We start from the raw sequence: 19,074 nt of genomic DNA, 5'->3' as shown, positions 1-19,074 counted from the left end.
CACTCCCCAGCTGCTCCAGGCTTCCTGCTTTGTATGTCCCCTGTCCGAGAGAGGCGGTCTCAGAGAATCCCGCCAACAAAGAGGCCCCAAGACTGAAACATGGGCACATGCATTTTTAAAGTGCATTTTCAAGACTGTCTGGAGAGGAATTGCACGTGAAACACAAAAAGCCCAAATCAAAGGTATTGTTGCCGCTCTCTCTCTCTCTCTCTCTCCATCTGTGTCGCGAGTCACCCAGGCAGGTACGAGGCCCCAGATGCTTCCATGGGGCTCCCTCTCTGCGTGCTACAGATGGTTCTCCCTTCATACATATTTCATCTGTTTGAGTGTATGTGGTTCGGGGCGAATAAAAGCAAGTGATTTTTGTGTCTCCAGCTTTGCCTTCAATATTTAGAGACTGTATTTCCACCAAAGCCTCCGAGATGGAACTCGATGCAGAACAGTCCCTGCCAACGTGCATTCAAGCTCTCTGCAGAAAGGGGGCTCAAGGTTGTAGATTCCCATTAGCAAATTGGCATCTCATCCTCTGTTCTCCCCAGCGGGCCCTCGAAAGCTGAAATGCCAAGTTACTTCCCCAGAGAAATATTTCCCTCACAGAGTACATCTCGATCAGACATGTCACACGTCCCCAACTGTAACCAACTATCTCTCCACCAGCCTCTGTGTATGGTAACCGACATCAGATGAGCTCATCACATGCAGAAATGCCGGGGCCATAAATCTTTCAAAAGATTAAACGGAGGCACAGAATCAGCCACCAAAGTGGGGACTAGAAAATAGGTGAATGACAAAGACAAAGGCTGTTCAGATTTGCTGTAAGATTAAGCAACTATCAGAAACGGCCAGAAATCCTGTAATCGGGCTGGGCCCATCTCATTCAGATCTCCTGACAACGCTTATCAGTCCCTTTTGGTCCCCCAAGGAGATTTAAAAAAAAAAGAGTTGAATAGAAATAGTCATTTCAAATATCTTTATTTCCACATGTATTTCCTCTGAGGAAGTCAGATCTGATCATGTCACCATACTGCTTAAAATCTGATGGCTCTGGGGGCTCACAGGAAAAAACACATGAATTTCTTAGCATGCACATCCCTTACCAACTGATCTCATGGTGCTTTCCTGGGCTCCTTGCTGACTGCTCACTTGCGTTTGAATTACACTGAACCGCTCAGGACTCTCATGTATTTTAACACCACATGCCTTTAGCTTATGTAGTTCCTCTACTGGAATGCCATCCATGTTGTGGGCTTGGCTTCCTGCTACCCATCCTTGACGTCCGGTTCCCTCTAGGAGGGGCTCCCACTGCGGGAGAGTTCAGTGCTACACGGGAGGCACTTAGAATAATGCCTGGCATAGAGTATACACTCAACAAATGTTACCGATATTCTAATGGCTCAGTGTACCGCTGAGAAAACAGGTCCAGACTCCGCATCGGGTTCTCGCTCAAATGTCTCACTCAGGTGTCACCCCCACTGCCCCGCACAAATTCGCCTATAAACATGTGCGTGGGCTCTCTGGCTAGTTCCTGTCTGCGTCTTGCCGCTGGAGCTCCCATCCCATCCCTGCTCCTCACCTTTGCCTCATCCTTTTCCTTGATGAACAGTTCTCTGTCCCTAAGGTCTTAGCTTAGGATCCTTTCTGCCCGAGAAGCTCACGGAATACAGCAATCAGAGCCATTTGAATGACACGAAGGCGGGGTTCCCTGTGGATTGTCCACCTGGATACGGAGATTGACATTACACTTAGAGCTGAAGTATTCAGTTGAGTTTTTCCACCTCGCGTCAGTCTCAATGCTCAACCTCATGTTCTCCAGATATAGTCTCAGGGAAATTCTGGGCAGTTTTCGTAGGACTGGAAATCCTCTCCGTTGCGTACTCGGGGCAGGGTCCTGTCACTTACCACCTGTGTGCCTTGGAGCGAGTTAGCGCGTCTCTCCCTCTCTTAGCTTTATGGCCTGTACAATGTGAGCTGGTTGCACAAATGACTGCCTCATCAAGTCACAGTGAAAGTTAAATGAGATAATTTTGCAAAACTTTTAGTCCGGTGCCTGGTACATAGTAAGCATTCAACAAATGACAACAATCCTTATCCGTCATTACGTATTTACTTTTTCAGATGAGTCTCGTTGCTGCTTCGTCTAATCACTTGACTCCACGGTACGGTATTTTCATGCCGACCCTGGAAAGGGGCGAGCTTTGCAGCAAATATCCTCCTTAATGTGAATTGCTTCCTTAACTATTACAAAAGCCTTTACAAAACAAATCGACTTTGTTCTACCCTAAATTCCTTTCTTCTTCCCATCAAGAAACACTTTTGGGGGATATTGGTAGAGGCTGGTCAGGTTTACTGTAATAACAATCTCTAAACCTCAGCGGCTTGAAACACCCAAGGTTTATTTCTTGTTCGTGATATGTACCCCTTGAGGCTTGGCAAGGGGACTCTGCCCTCTGAAGCCACTCAGTGTCCCTGGGAATGGGGCGGTCATTATCCGAAACGATGCTGTTGCCTCTGGCCAGAGGGAAAATAGAGCCGTAGGTGGTTTCAGACCAGCAAATAGGTGCTTCGGCCTGGAAGTGGCCCTTGCCACCTTGCCCTCCACGCACTGAGTGCACGGGTCCCCTGCCCTACCCATGGCGAGAGAGAGCTGGCGGTGCAGTTCGAGGACGGGGAGAATTCCAGGGCAATTCTAGGAAGGCTGTACTTGACTAGGGTGACAACCACGGGATACCGGCTCTGTGCAAAGCACTGCCTTAGCACCCATAGGAGGTCGGGTGATCCGTGAGCTATGACCACTGTGACCTTGGTCCTTGGGGGACCTACAGTCTGGCAGGAGAGATCAGAGACGGCAGAGGGCAGAATGAAGCAGATACCACTTCTGAGTTTCCAGCAGCATGTCACCGAGCCCGGAGGACGAGTGGACTGGTTCATGCCCACAGCGCTGCTTTGGACACTGAAGAAATTCATTACCAGGGGCCTGGCAGGGACTGTAAAGATGTTATTTGGGAGATGAGAACTGGGGTAGTAATAGCTCATCATTTTTAAAGTTCTGGTGCAGGCCGTCATCATCAACCCCGCCACTTATTTAAACATCGATCTGTCTGCCTGATGGGCTAAGCCAGTAGCCGACACGGTCCTGCCCTGGCGGAGAGCTTGGGGACCAGGGAGCCACAGGCAGACCGAGCACAGCACGGAGGGGGGTGGGATGCCCTGGAACCCGCTCCCATTCCATGCTCCCATCCCCACCCATGCTCCAGCCTCAGTCACAGTTACTGGGCACTAATTTGTTACAAGAAGACAGGGAAGGCAATGTGGGGAGACAGAGAGAGATGTGGAAGCCTTGGCCCTGCCCTCGAGGTGCTCAATATATATTTAGAGACCTAAGACAGAGATGCAAGGACACATCACAGTCGAAATCTCGTAGAGGTTAGTGCCTAAATGAGTAATCCAGACCTGTTCTATAGCATCTGAGAGAGAGAGAGAGAGAGAGAGAGAGAGAGAGAAAGCCCCCTGCTGTGAGAGGTCCGGGAGCACAATGGAGGGGGCAGACCTCCCTCACCCTGGGGATGGGCAGGTGTGTGTTCGTTGGAAGGGATAGCACGGGAAATGGCATGTGCAGAGGTGGTCAGGATGGATGTTGAAAGGTCCAGGTGGACTCTAGCCAGCAGAAGGGCTTTATGTGGTGGCGCCATAGACAGAAAGGGAGGCAGGTGGGAAACATATTGCAGTTTCCAGGGTCAGATTCCCCCACAGGGCAGTGAGGGCTCTTTGAAAGGATGCGACATGTTTTAGTGTATTTTGTCTTCACGCCTACTCTCAGAGGCTAGCAGGCGCGTACGTGAGGAGACTGAGGCTTGGAGGTCGCCCGGTAATAGGAGGCAGAGCTGGGCGGTCACACTCCCGACCGTCTGGCGTTCAGCCTCATGTCCCTTCGATCACATACACTTAGTGTCTGTGAAGACTGTGATGTAGGAACATGACCTGGTTACGCAACATATCAAGAAGATCAAGCAAACTGTGACAAGGAAGATGGATGTGGGGACAGAGACTGGTGGCAGGGAGACGGAGAACTGGTGGCAGGGAGGCAACTCTAAAAATGAAAAATTTGGTAAGGGCTTGAATTGAGATAATGACAAAGGGAATGGGTGTTGCCATGGACCATAAGGAAGTCACAAATTGGGAAGAAAGATGGCGGCTTTGGTTGCAAACATACCCAACCAGGTTGCTACTTGGTATCGTGAGACCAGATCCATAAAGCGTTAATTGTTAGACGCACAAACACTGTGTGACCTTAGGCAGCTATTTCCCCTCCGTGAGCCTCAGTTTCCCCCATCTAGATTGCTGTATGAATGTGGAGCATTGAACACCGTCTAAGAAACAGTGGGAGCACCTGATTAGTGGCAGCTGACATTTATGGAGAGAAAGGCCAGAACTTGGGAATGTGCCTTCTCCAAGACTTATCTTCCTTGGCTGAGAATTCCAGCAGCGTGGCCCCTGGAGACTCTGCCTACAGCTTCCGTTATGACTCTTTGTCTGATTGATCCTCTTGGGTTTGCCCATTTGAATAGTGCACCTGCCCTTCTGTATCCCTACCTCCATGGTGGAGGAGTCTGGCCTGCCCTGTGGTGTGGTGAGCATGGGATCTCCAGGTTTCCCAAAAGAGGAGGGTATGGTACCCACTTCCTGGTCCACGGTGCTTCTGGAGCTGTTAAGCCTCCTCTGTATGTCCCTACGTTACATTCTCTTTACATGGAGTCCGTGCATGTTCTATACCAAGCGAGTATTTGAAAGAAGACACCCTCAAACCCCAATCATCACCACCACAAGGTCACATAAACACTCTCTGTTCTTATCACACAGCAATATTATCTGGTGCCGGAGAATTTCATAAACAAACTTGGGTGTGCAATTAAAAAAAAAAGTCCCCACACCAGGCAAGCAATCAGATTTCTACATCTTAAAAGCCCCAATGACTTGCATACATAGCCACCAGGTTTGTCCTCATGAAATTCATTCTGCTACCCTCAAACTCATCATAAAAAGATCTATATTAAAAATCAGCATTACGATGTCCATAAAAGATTGAGGTGAAAAAAAAAAAGGAACGCCGAGTGATTCTCACAGGGCCTAAGGCAACCCTCATATGAGGCAGGTTTCCATAAATGTCAGGGTAGCTGAAGTCAGCTAGTAAAGGTGACTTACTACTCACTTAGTAAAGGTGAGGAGCATCAGAAACCATATACTTGTGTATAACTCTTTGGAAACTGAAGAACAATGAGAAAAGCGTAGCTGAAGGTTAACGGTTCTGTTAGCGCTCTCTTCCCTCACCAGCCACCCTAGCCCAAACACATCTCGTGGGATCCAAGTACCGCTAGCCTGGAAATTTATTCCCTCCACACACGCCTGCATCATTTCCTCACAATCAAACATAGTTGCCTGGGATGTTTCTGTTGCCACAATCACCTGGCTTTCTCTCTTTCTCTTTCTGCTTCTTCCCTTCGTTAAAGCTGCTCTGGGCGGGGGGCGCCCGGGTGGCTCAGTCGGTTGAGCGTCCGCCTTCGGCTCAGGTCATGATCTCACGGTCCGTGAGTTCGAGCCCCGCGTCAGGCTCTGTGCTGACAGCTCGGAGCCTGGAGCCCGCTTCGGATTCTGTGTCTCCCTCTCTCTCTGCCCCTCCCCTGCTCGAGCTCTGTCTCTCTGTCCCCAAAATAAATAAAAACGTTAAAAGTAAAAAAAAAATTAAAAAAAAAAAAAGCTGCTCTGGGTTCCTGGACCTAGAAGAGGTCTTGTAAGTTGGTAGATTCACACCAAGTAAGTTGGTGACTTCCCTCATGGAAGTTTCTCTTGACCTCCGAAGGGGTCCCCTTCGAGAAGAGGTTCTAGGAAAACCTGCCTGGGGGCCCTCGGTCACTGGCAGAGGCAGGTGGCATGACCTCACTGATATTACCTGCAGGATCATGCAAACGAGTGTGGAAGACGTGGTCCCTGCCAAAGTCTCGGCCTTGTGGGACAGGAAGTCGAGAACCTCCTGGTGGCCCCTCTAGTGGCAGAGGAAGAAATTGGGGCATAGATGGTCACCATGACCCGTCAGATATCAAAGCTCAACTTCATTTTATTTTATTTTATTTTATTTTATTTTATTTTATTTTATTTTATTTTTAACGTTTTTTATTTATTTTTGAGACAGGGAGAGACAGAGCATGAACAGGGGAGGGTCAGAGAGAGGGAGACACAGAATCTGAAACAGGCTCCAGGCTCCGAGCTGTCAGCACAGAGCCCGACGCGGGGCTCGAACTCACGGACCGCGAGATCACGACCTGAGCCGAAGTCGGCCGCTTAACCGACTGAGCCGCCCAGGCGCCCCTCGAAGCTCAACTTCAAAAGGCCTCGATTCCTTCATCTGCAAAATGGGGTTAACAAAATCAGGATGAAATGAGATTATTTGTAAATTACCCAAACAAACAAACAAACAAACCACAACAGGGGCTTTTCTTCCCTTTTGAGCACCTGCCTGCCTCGTGGGCCAGTGGCACGCACACCTTTCTATTCCAGTCCCCTGTCATCCCCTCTCCGGCCACTCAGTGACACTTGCTTCCTCTCCTGCACCCGCTTGCTCTTCCTGAAGCAGAGAAGGTGTCTGTGTGTAGGGTTTGGGTTAAGACCGTCAGCTCTGGGGACCGATGAGCCTGGACTGAACCCCTTTGCGCCCACGGGGGCCTGTCTATCATCACAGAAGAGCTGGACCAGCCACTCTAGAGGACAGCAGGGGCAGGAAGGAGGCATGACAGTGCTCCAGGCCCGCCCCTCAGAGTCACAGGGAGGGTCATTTGTACACACTTTGGTTTCTGGAGTATCTCATGTGTGCCGCAGACCAGACCTCACACCAGTTCCCCCGCCTGCTGGCTCACCTGCCGAGCCCTGGTCACAGGCCAGGGCTGACCATACCTCCCGCTCCTTCCTGACAGCCGGCGGGGATGAAGCCATGCCTCCATGCTGGCTACGGCCTCCTCTCCAGCCTGTAGGAGCAGAGGAGACGGTCTTTCTGGATGAGAGAGCCATACACACCCTACGTCGCATGGGACAGTGAGAGAGACGCTTCTCTTAAGCTCCGTCTTAGTTTGTGGGCATTCCTCGGAGCAGCAGGGAGAAGCAGATGCTGGTCTTGGACCAGCAGGGAGAAGCAGACGCTGGTCCTTTCATCCCTACCCTTGCCCTAGAACGGGGAACCATCACCACAGTGTCCATGACTGTGTCACTGGCACTGCTCCTTGGCCCGTGACCCCTCATCCCTGTCCCCTCTGCGCGGACTCAGGTGGTCCACGTCAGCTGGGGTCGTGAACGCGAAGCCCTTCCCTTCTGAGCATTTCCATCATGTGCTGCCATCGATGCTCAAACGGGGCACCGGTAGAGGGTAAGTCCGCCTTCTGACTTGCTCACGGGGCCATGGGAAACTCCATGTTTGGACAAAGCGCTGGGTTACAGTGAGTGGAAACAGGACAAAATATTTGGATTTGAGATTACCAGGGAAAATCTATGACCTGGAGCTGCCAGCCCTTTTCTCTTAACCTGACCACTTTCCCAGGGGTGTGGTGGGGCGGGGGGGTGGTGATGGAGGGTAGGGGGGTGGTGGGAGGTTCTGAGTTATCAGTGGGAACCGGGTTTCCAGAACAAAGACAGGGGAGCTCATATTTTTTCCTTGTCACTTTTGCCCCTAGTTATTGCCATCCTAGCCAGATAAGAATGAAGGGAGAAGGAGAAGCCAAGACAAAGGAAGAAAATTAGCTGGGCCATGAGGCAGGGGCCTTTTTTTTTTCTTTTGGGCATCAAAGGGGGCCATCCATCCTTTTATTTCCAACCTGTCTGATTTCTGACCATCACAGTCTTCCAAGGCATGCTCGGAAACTAAGAAGACAAGGGAGGAGAGAAGAGAAGAAAACTTTATGCCAACCTCGGGGCGCCTGGGTGGCTCAGTTAAGTGTCTGACTCTGGATTTCAGCTCAGGTCATGATCTTGCGGTTGTGGGATCGAACCCCACATTGGGTTCCATGCTGAGTGTGGAGCCTGCCTGGGATTCTCTCTCTCAAAGTAAATAAGTAAACATTAAAAAAGAAAAAGAAAAAAAACCCTTATGCCAACCTTGAAAGAACAGATTCTGAGATCTGAAGAGAGTGCGCTAAGGTATCTCTGTTACTTCGACTAATTTTGATTGGAATTTATCTCTACCTTATCCGCCTCCTAAGATGTTATTGGCAGTTTCCAACAAAAGATGCAGACAAGAGAGCCAAATTCAATTATTTAATCAGAATTCAGTGAGACTCTTAAAATGCGCCGGGTCCCGGGGATGCAGGGAGGTCGGCCAATGCAGAGAGCAGGGGCTTTGGAATAGTTCACAGCTGCGTAACTTGGGCAGCTTGCTTAATGTCTTTGAGCACCGGTTTCCTCTTCTGCAAAGCAGAATTAATAACTGTAGTACCTACCTCATGGGATTGTTGCATGAATTTAAGTGTGAAGGGCTTAACACAGTCTGGCAATTATTATTTTTTTTTTCAACGTTTATTTATTTTTGGGACAGAGAGAGACAGAGCATGAACGGGGGAGGGGCAGAGAGAGAGGGAGACACAGAATCGGAAACAGGCTCCAGGCTCCGAGCCATCAGCCCAGAGCCTGACGCGGGGCTCGAACTCCCGGACCGCGAGATCGTGACCTGGCTGAAGTCGGACGCTTAACCGACTGCGCCACCCAGGCGCCCCATAGTCTGGCAATTAAATGAGCACTTAATACACGGGAACTATTGCTGTGCTTATTTCTGCGCTAGGAAGTGGTGGTGGGGACGTTGTCCTTGCTCTGAAGGAGACCCAGGGGCGGGGAAAGACTTGGGGCGTTTGGGGAGGAGTATGCAGGGTGCCGAGTGAGTGGGACATGAACAAGGACAGGAAGGAAGCTAGGCTCACTTTGGATTTACCCTCTTGGCAATGAAAAGCCACCAAAGCCCTGAGCTGCAGGGCTATTTCAAGAGATTACTCTTTCGAAAGTGTAATCGTTATTTCATAGTAACGTGGAGGGTGGGCTGAAGTAGGAAGAGACAGGAAGTAGTTATGGGCCTACTGTAAGACCTGAGGTAGAGGTGAAAATAACCTTCATTAGGACCTTGACAGTGGGGAGGGCAAGTCGGAGGCAGAGTCCCAGGCTTCTGGCCTGTGGGGCTTGGGATGCTCCCCTAGAATGGAGGTCCCACCAGAGCCGGGGGGCTTGGTTTTATCCAGCGATGTATACCCAGCACCTAGAGCAGTGCCTGGCACACGGGAAGTGCTCAACCAATGTTTGTTGAGTGAGTGCGTAGATGGGAGTGACCCTGACCAGGGAGAATAGGAAGCTTGAGGGTGAGGACAATGATTTTGTTTTAGATGTGCTGATTTTGAGTGGCCTCTGGGGCTTTCACGCGAAAATGTCTCGTGTGGAAAATGGAAACGTGGGCCTGATGCTCGAGAGGGAAAGCTGGACCCGGAGCAGGGTTCGGGCCTCTAGGAGGTGACAGAAATCACGGAATGGTTAAGGTCAGCCTGGGAAAGTACCCAAAACAAGAAGAGGAAGGGTTACGAATAGAAAGTTGGCTGAAGACTCACACTTGAGAGGGGAGAGATACAGGACAAAGAGCCAAGGGCTGGAGAAAGGGTAAAAGCCACATAAGAAGGGAAGAGACAGCAAAGGGTGTTCTGCCGTGTGGCCTCTGACACGTAGCTCCAAGAAAGCCGTGCTGACTGCTACGGAGGCTTTGGATAGAAGCAACGGGCTCCTTGATCCGGCAGCTGGGACATCGTCAGTCAGCCTGTGGGCAGTAGGGATAGAAGCTGGATCACGGCCTCCAACCCCCCCCGATGACCCACAGAAGGGTCTGCTGACCATTTCCACTTCGTTTTCTCAAATAATTAGCAGATGATTCCAAACCATCTTCATTAAATGTAAAACCAAGCGGCAGATTCATCCAATACTTAGGAGTGAGGTTTCCCTGCCCCCCCCCCCCAATTAATAATGCCCTTGCTCAGCAACATTGTCACCAATTTAAGGAAAAAATAGAAATGTTCACATTCTAATCACATTGTTCACTTCCCTACATTGCTTTCATGCGATTATTTTAGGTTATTCCCGTGGCTGTTCAGAGCGCTCGAATCCGCACAATCTGGGAGCACGTTGTCACGTCAGAGAAGTTTAAATTGGGTGCGTTCGTGCCTCGGTGGCTATGAAAACCTCATGTTCTTAAATGTCATTTTCTGAACTTTAGGTATGCAAACTCGGAGTGAGACTCCAAGGCAATGATTGCTTTTTCCAGCCATGATTAGGTTTGTCTAAACCATTCGGTCAGCTCCGTTATATTAAAATCCTTAAGAGAAATGAGAGAAACCAGAACATGCGATCTGAAGTATATACATCCTCTCCTATTGTTTGGGAAAGCCAATGGAACAGACTGCACGTAGAAGAACCTCATCCTCAGGACCGTCGCGCATGGATAGTCCCGGGCTGGTGATGCATTCTTGTATAAACTCGGCTTTCCCTAGCTCAGCGGCTCAGCGGAGCCTCAGCCCCAAGGAAGGTTGCCTGGCTTTGCAGCCTTGCCTAACAGTTGATGGATACAGCGCAGTATGCCTGTTCATATAAATATTTTAAGTTGGAAAAAACCCTTTTGTTATTTTTCTCCTTGCCTAAGAAATACTTCCATGAACTCTTCCCATAACAGAGCCGTGCTCCGGCTTCAGTAATTCTGCCCCGGGTGACAAGGAAATAGCTTCTTGGCATCGTTGGCTTTCCACAACTGTTTTAAAAAACGATGAGAGAATATGCAGAACCACGCCACTTTTAGGCAAATAGAAAAGTTCCTCATTTCCTATAAACTGTTCATCTGTTCTCCTTGCCAGTTCCGGATGTGGAAAAAATTAACAATAGCATTAGTAAGGAAGCCAGTGTATTCACACTCCATTAACCTCAGAGAGTCCGGCTTCTTTGAGAGTTTCTCATTTTCTTCCCGTTGTGCCGTGGTACAACCTGTAACCTGGATTTTAATCCAGGAATTGCTTCTTCTAGGAGGGCTTTGGTGACGAACCCCAGCCCACACGGTCTCTTCCTTCCTGTAGTGCGTGCGCGTGTGCTCATGTGCCTCTGTGCCTGTATGTTTCTGTATTATTTTCTATTTACTTGTTCGGATATTTGCCTTCCCCGTCTCCTTCGTTAGTCTACAAAATATTCCAGAATGAGGATTGTGTATCTTCTTCTTCTCTTGTTTTCCGTTTCAAAGCATCTAGCCAGAAACTAGCATCAAAGAAGTGTTTAATCAGCGCTCGTGGATGAAATGGTGTTAGGACAGAAAACTAGATGCCAAGATCTGGGGTCGTACCCCTTCCTCCTGACTAATACATTTTGTTTTGCTATTATTACCCTGGGTTCCAGTGAGGGTCCATGAACCCTCTGAAACTGTACCAGAATTTTAGTGAAATTGTGCTTCTGTGTGTGCATGTGCCCTTTTGGGGGCCATCATTAGATTAAAGGGGCCCAGGTTTCTCAAAGTCTTGAGGAATGAGCTCCCTCCCTCCTCTTGGTGTTGGCAAATGGACAATGCAAAGACTGAGTGCTTTTCCAGAACCGGTCAAGAGTCTTCCAGACATGAGGAAGTTTACCATTAAAAGCCTTAAAAATATTTTTTTTTCTTTCTTCCTTTTTTCACTTTGGAGGGAAAGAGTGTGTGCGAGCAGGGGAGAGAGGCTGAGGGGGAGAGAGAAAATATTTTATTTATTTATTTTTAATGTTTATTTTATTTTTTGAGAGAGAGAGAGAGAGAGAGAGAGAGAGAGAGAGAGAATCTTAAGCAGACTCCATGCTCAGCACAGAGCCTGATGCAAGGCTTGATCCCGTGACTCTGGGATCATGACCTGAGCTGAAATCAAGATTCAGATGCTCAACTGACTGGGCTACCCTGGAGCCCCAAAATTAAAAGCCTTAGGGATAAAATAGAGTTGGGGAAGAAGGGTTCTGAGTTGGCCAGAGATCAAAGCCCAACTGGGGAGACTCTGAGGTCCTAGTATCCCCTCCACAGTTATCAAACGTAACTAGACATGCGTGTGTTTGGCATTGGCCTTCCCCTTCTCTCTACCACCAAGCTCTTGCCACCATCGGCTTTTTCAAGCCGTATCTCAGTTACAAATCCTGATAACAATGCTTTCCTTAATATATGCTGGACCTTAACTGCTGACATGGAAGTAAATCCTTAGGAAGAGGAATTGGAAGAAGGCGAAGAAAGAGAAAGATACAAGAACATAAAGATAGAATATGAAACTGGCCCCCAGATCTAGAACGGATGAAGGCAATGGCATGGAGAGCTTCCTGTGTCGCTTAGAGGGAAAAGAGTTTGCTAACCTGGAAACAGAAAGGAGAGTGATTTTTTTAAGTGCATGTTTCAAATAAATTAGTTCATTAGTCCCAATATTTCTAATGAACACTTAGGGTTGGTATGAATCACTTCTTTGATGATTCCATTAGGAAAATGGTTGAGTGTGCAGTTGGAGTGGGAGTTTGGAGAGAGAAGCTGAGAGATCTGTGATTTCGAAGGTGGACAGCTCTTCTCCCGTAGGTTTGAGTGTCCTCTAACTTTATGAAAACAGGGCTTCATGAGCTCGGCTGCAGAGGCAGCCTCTGGTTAAGAGATGCAGAGTTGGGTCCTTCAGCCAGTGACTGGCACATAGGAAATTTACACTGGTGGTTCACTCATTGCCATGGTAACCACTCGAATGCAGAGAAGTACATTTGTTCATTTTTACAATTTTTCTATTATTTATACTGAGGTATCTTTGAGAGGATGATACATTTCTGGGGAGAAGCCAGAAAAGCTATCCCTGAGACAAAAAAGACGATTAACCATAGGTGCCCCAAATTGGAAATACATGTTTGCTAATCACTGGGGGGCATGATCTCTTCCCACCTAGCCTTGAGGGAAATCTTCAGTGCCCAACGGGATTTTGTGTTATTCACAAAACAGGGAAATTGGCAGGCCTCACATATCAAACCCAGTCCTCAGCAAATCTGCAGATATTTCTTCTTCTTTGCCAGATCTGTTTCTTTTTTGATTCAGGGCTTTCTCACAGCGCATGGTTCATTATATTTAATTACCTAGAATATGTCAGCACATGCACATGTAAGGTGGCTTTTTAAAAACTCACCTGAGAAAACTTCTTGTCTGACTCTGAAAACATAATGCAAAATCTAGGTTTCAAATGTAATGAATTTTGTTTTTCACAAATCTCTCAAAAGAAATGAATACACAGACAAGCAAACACATAAGCAAGCAAGTAAACAAATCTCCATACCCTTTCAAATTTAATGGGGATAATTTGATATGCTTCTAATTTTTGCTGATATGATTCCAGGGATTTAGAGTAAAAGGTGGAGGGATCAGGGCAGTTGCTATGGAGAAATAGAGAGTGAGGGAAAGTTCCAATCTTGAGCAGAGATATGTGGTGAAAGATAGTTCTTTTTTTTTTTTTTTAAGTTTATTTATTTTTGAGACAGCGAGAGACAGAGTGTGAGCAGGGAAGGGACAGAGAGAGAGGGAGACACAGAATCTGAAGCAGGCTCCAGGCTCTGAGCAATCAGTACAGAGCCCGATGCGGGGCTCAAACTCACAAACTGAGCTGAAGTCAGACGCCCAACTGACTGAGCCACCAGGTGCCCCATGTGGCAAAAGATAGTTCTTTAAGAACTTTGAATCTTACATGATCATATGTCATATATATAACTGCAAATATAATAATTGAATGCATACATAAAATGTATTACATATATAATACATATATGCTAGAACTAACTTAAAATTCCAAAGATGGGAATTGCTTTATTATGGTTTGTACAAAGAATGGAATACCCATAGCCATTAGCCAGTAAGAATGATGATGTAGGTAAAACTCATTGACATGCAATAATACCTATGATATATTGAGTTTTTAAAAAGTAATAAAGGAAGAAAATGAAGAGCAGATTAAAAACAATGTGTATCTTATAATCAAATTTTGCTTTACAAATCTTCTGTTTATGTATCAATATGTCTATATTTATATGTATAGAGAAAAAAATTCAGAAATAGTCACTGAAGATTTAAGAGCCATTATCTCTGGTGATGGGATTGTATGCAATTTCTCTTGTTTTTTTTCCTCCTTCACAGAACCATGACTGGAATAGTGATATGATGGTAGTTGTATTTTATGATTTATTAATCACCCGTTATGTGTCAGGCGCTGTGTTATATGCTGGAGATAAAATGGCAAATAAAGAGTTGGCTTCTGTTCCTTCGGAACTCGTATTTTATGACTGGCTATATTAAGCCAGAGCTCTTGATTCTAGTTCTTAGCCAGGGCTCTTGCAAAGAACAAAGTCATTTTGCCTAGTTTAAGTGGAAATGCGATTTATGAAAGGATGTTGATTACCACCCAGAATTGTTAGGAGACCTGGAGAAACAGAGTCAAGGCTCCCTTTCGCGAGCGACACCCCAAACCGTATCAGCTGTTGGTGCAGATGCCAAACAGGAAGCGAAAAGAACTGGATTTTACTGCATTTCTTACTCCTCCAGCACCGCTGTTGCTTTTACACCAAGAACTTGTCTTTCTATCTCCTGCATCTCCCAAAAGCTGGACACACAGAGCGCCTCCTGCACCAGCACAGATGGAAACTCCACGCACGTGTGGCTTGTCAGAGCCTGGGTCACGCGTTTGCATCCTAGTTGCTCAGGAGCCTGGAATTCGGGGTTCTGAAGTCACATGCATGACAACGGGGGAAATTGTCATTGACAAGCACATTGACAAGGCTGAATTCTTAATGTGGGAATTTCCGCCATTAGAGAGAGTCTTTCTAAAATTTTTTTAATGTTTTATTTATTTTTGAGACAGAGACAGAGCATGAGCAGGGGAGGGGCAGAGAGAGAGGGTGACACAGAATTTGAAGCAGGCTCCAGGCTCTGAGCTGTCAGCACAGAGCCTGACGCGGGGCTTGAACTCACAAACCACGAGATCATGACCTGAGCCAAAGTCGGTTGCTCAACTGACTGAGCCACCCAGGCACCCCTAGAAAGTCTTTCGAAATGATGATAACAGCCAGGGATCTGACAAAGGTGCTCACAGACCATTTATTATAATCAGAACTTTGGAAATTACATGTAATGGAAACCCAGTTCAAACTAGATTAAGAAAAAGAGGAAATAATTAACTCCCACAACCACAAAGTCAAGGTTCCTGCGGGCCTCTGTTGTGGTTGGAAGAAGGTACTGAAATGGTGTCATCAGGTATTAATCTCTCTTTTTCTTGTCAGATTCTTTTTCTTTTAATGTTTATTTATTTTTGAGAGAGAGAGAGAGAGAGAGAGAGAGAGAGAGCACGCACGGGAGGGGCAGAGAGAGGAAGACAGAATCCCAAGCAGGATCTGCACTGATGGCCCCAACACAGGGCTCAAACTCAGGAACTGGGGAGATTATGAACTGAGCCCAAATCAAGAGTCACTTGCTTAACCGACTGAGCCACCCAGGCGCCCCTTGTCAGATTCTTTCATGTGAAGATCATGATGGTCCTTGGAATTCATGCACACTACCTTAGAATCATTAGCAGACATAGAACATTTCTCCAGGCACGAAGGACTTGGTTCAGTTTGGATCGCACGGCCATCCTTGAACCAGTCATGTGCCGGGACTGGGGTCATATGCCCACAGTATGGGCTGGGAGTGTGATGGGGTCAATTTCACTCCCAAACATATGTCCTGGCTCTACCACTTACTAGTTGTATCATCTTGGGCAAGTCACTTAACTTCTCTGAGCCTCAGTTTTGTCATCCGTAAAATGGTAATGGTAATTTGTCTACTTCAAGGGTTGTTTATACAGGTTAAAAGAATTCCTATTTGTAAAGCACAGAGAAAATGTGTCATGTAATTAGTGATATGTGTTTGCTATTATGATCCTATTCTCTTTGAGGAAGAGGGAGAAAATGACAGGTAGGTGAAGCTCATACATTTCTACCGCATCCTGGAATAGGGAGTTGAAAATGTGAGTCTGGGATTTATAAAGAGGTCTTGGCTAGAGCCTGCTGAATGCAGCAGGAGTCCTCTCAGATACAGTGCTCAAAAAAGAGTGGAGCGTCTGAGCTCCCCAGGTAGAAGGTACGGTGGGGGGCGGGGGGGGGTGGAAATGAGTAGGGGTAGGACATAGCTCCATAAGCGGATGAAATTTTCAACACCAATGTTTCTCACATGATGCCCCGTTGAACAGAAGTGCAATCTGCCAGTGTTAAACATGCTCTTTTGGGTGTCACATTCCTACCTTGTGGCTAACTCCTCTCGTGAGATTCTTCTCAACTGTGTACACTTTAAGGATTTTTAAAAGGTGGTGGATCATGGGACCACGTTAAAGTGAAAGATTTTAGTTCAAAGAAAGCAAACTATTGAGAAAGTTAACGTATGGATGACAGACTGAAAATTAACACAGTGTTTGAGACTTACAGGGATTAGTATCCAGAACATGAGGAACTCCTAAAACTGAAAAACAGTAAAATGATGTGAATAGACACTAGAATTGTCTTATCCTAGAGATATCCATAAAGAGGTCCATAATGTAATCTACATAAGAATATTCCTACAAGTGATGTAATAGCACAAATTTGCAGGTAACCTAGATATTCATCAGTAGGGTTATCTAGATACTGCAGAATTCTACACAGGAAGCACAAGCTATGACTAGTTGTACAAACAGCGATACGAATAGGTCCTAAAAACATAATGTTGAGTAAAAGAATGAATAAAAATGAGATCTTTAAGTCAATACCTCTTGGCAAATTAGAAATGCAATATAGAAAATAACACTATGAATTTGGCAAGGATATAAGCATGTTTAAACTCACAAATATGTTTGGGCGCCTGGGTAGCTCAGTCAGTTAAGTATCTGACTCTTGATTTTGGCTCAGATCATGATCTCACAGTTCATGAGTTCGAGCCCTACATGGGGCTCCTCACGAACAGCGCAGAGCCTGTCTGAGATTCTCTCTCTCCTTCTCTCTGCCCCTCCCCTGCTCACTTGCTCTCTCTCTCTCTCTCTCTGAAAATAAACAAAATTAAAAAAAAAAAAGACACAAATATGTTAGAGTGGATAGTTTTGGGGGAATGGGAATGGGAAAGAGAAGAGAATTGAAAATAAAAATAAGCGAAAAAAATGTCCTTTTTCCATTCTCTCCTCAGAGAGTATATATACATATGAGAATTCAAAGCCTGGAAACCTGGCTGAAGTAATATTTTTGGGTACACAGTAGTTATATAAGCGTGTGTGAAACCTGGATGTTAATTAGCATATCTCATTGTCTCTTCCTTCACATTATGTCTGGGATCTACCTACTTGCTAACACCTCCACCGCTACACCTTGTTCTAATTCATCATCTTGTCATGCCGTAACTAATGCAGTTGTCTCCAGACAAGTTTCCCCGCCTTGCCATGCCCCACTCCAGGCCTCCCACCCGCCATCAAATCTCCAAACAGAAGTGATAGTTTTAAGTACAGTAAAACCTTGGATTCCGAGTAACTTGTTCTGCGAGGGCTCCTCAAGATGAGCAAACATGTCTCGTAAGTGTTAACTTGAGAAGTGAGCCATGTCTTGCAATACGAGTCGTAGGTGACACCGAATGTCACCGAATGTCACGTGATCACGACTGAGCCAATGGCTCTTGAAATTCGCTTCCATATACGAGTGCTGTGGATTATAAGCATGTCTCTGGAACGAATTATGCTCACAAACCAAGATTTTACTCTACTTAGTTCAGATCATATCAACTGTTCAACTGAAAACCTGTCAAGGTTTCCCCATCTAACAGAATAAAACCCTGTACACATAGGTCTACAAGGCTGTGCACTTCCAGACCCCCAGCATACCTCCAAGACCTCAAATCCTATCTCAGGGTCTTTGCCCTTGCCGATTCCTCTGCCTAGAACACTGATCCCTGCTCAAGGTCATCTCATCAGAGAAGCCTTCCTTGACTACCCCCTCTAAAATAGCAAGTCCCCTTTGCTCTTTCCAGATCTATCCCTGTTTTATTTTTCTTCACGGCATTTATCACCACCCAGATGCCAGATGCCCCTACCCCACTAGAAAGTAAGTGACTTAAAGATAGGGATGTCTTTTGAGATATTTCACAATTTTCAGGGCACTGAGTAAATACTAGTTGAGAGGATAAACAAATGAATGAATGAAACTGGAGGAAGAGAGAGAGAGAGAGACAGAGCCAGGAAGACAGAAAGACACAGAAGAGAGAACTGCTCTCTGTTGGAGCCACTGTGCTTGGAGTAAGAATGGGTTTTTAGCGTAATCCCTCACTCTTTTCCTTCCTTTCCTTCCTCCCTGGCTTTCTTTCAGGGGTCAGGATTGCCAAGAAATAGCTGTAACATGGAGTGGAGGTTCTCTGCTCAGGAAGGGCCACGTCCCTATGACATGTGAGACCTACAAATACTTCCTTATTTTTACCAGCCCCGGGAAGAACTTGCACATGTCAGAAAGCTAAGTACTCCTTCAGACAGGTGGAGACAGCTCTGGAAACAGGCATCTCTTTTTTCCCTCCTAATTTAAAATCACATGTCCATTGCAGAACATTCAGAAAGCACAGATAAGCAAAAGGTGGACAATGCAAATATTCTTGGGGCTCCTGGGTGGCTCAGTCGGTTAAGCATCCAACTCTTGACTTGGGCTCAGGGCATCTCACTGTTTGTGAGACCCAGTCCTGCATTGGGCTTTGTGATGACAGCACAGACTTGCTTGGGATTCTCTCTCTCCTTCTCTCTTTGCCCTTCCCCTGCACATGCACATATTCTCTCTCTCTCTCTCTCTCAAAATAAATAAATAAACTTAAAAAAGAAGATACAAGTATCCAATAACTTTGGCATTCTGAGATGACTTTTAGTTTTTCAATGTTTATTGATTTTTGAGAGACAGAGAGAGACAGAGTGCAAGCAGGGGAGGGGCAGAGAGAGAGGGAGATACAGAATCCAAAGAAGGCTCCAGGCTCCGAGCTGTCAGCACAGA

The sequence above is a fragment of the Prionailurus bengalensis genome, chromosome B1 (assembly GCF_016509475.1).
Source record: "Prionailurus bengalensis isolate Pbe53 chromosome B1, Fcat_Pben_1.1_paternal_pri, whole genome shotgun sequence".
In the NCBI taxonomy this organism is placed as follows: Eukaryota; Metazoa; Chordata; class Mammalia; order Carnivora; family Felidae; genus Prionailurus; species Prionailurus bengalensis.
This window is presented reverse-complemented; position numbering follows the sequence as displayed.